At 33.7% G+C, this 338-nt stretch overlaps 1 protein-coding gene across 1 annotated transcript in view; it reads left to right on the top strand.

Annotated features, from left to right (window-relative positions):
* LOC105820371 (olfactory receptor 1086-like) overlaps positions 1 to 338 on the top strand; it is a 3,258-nt gene that overhangs the window by 861 nt on the left and 2,059 nt on the right. The gene's annotated exons all lie outside the window — the stretch shown is intronic.

The raw sequence follows: 338 nt of genomic DNA, 5'->3' as shown, positions 1-338 counted from the left end.
TACATCCAGAGTTATGTTTTACTTTATTTTTATTTTCCTGGGTTTGGGGATGGGGTGTAGTTGCAGAATGAAATGATGGTATAATACAAGACAAGGAAAAAAAGGTAAAAAGTGCATACACAATGAGAGAGACCTGGGACTGAATCTTGGCTCTGGCAATTATGAGCTATGAAAATTTCTATGAAAGTGAAATAAAGTAATGTGCAAATAAAAGTCAATTCCTGCAGCAAGTGCTTAATAAATGGCTGTCATTTCTCCCCTTTTTTGACAAACTTAGCGTTTCATCCGTAAACCATGATATTTAGAGTTTTCTGCTTTCTATTAAAATTGTATTTACA

The sequence above is a fragment of the Propithecus coquereli genome, unplaced genomic scaffold (assembly GCF_000956105.1).
Source record: "Propithecus coquereli isolate 6110/MARCELLA unplaced genomic scaffold, Pcoq_1.0 Scaffold522, whole genome shotgun sequence".
NCBI lineage: Eukaryota > Metazoa > Chordata > Mammalia > Primates > Indriidae > Propithecus > Propithecus coquereli.
The sequence above is the reverse complement of the archived record's forward strand: the minus strand, read 5'-3'. Positions and strand labels throughout refer to the sequence as shown.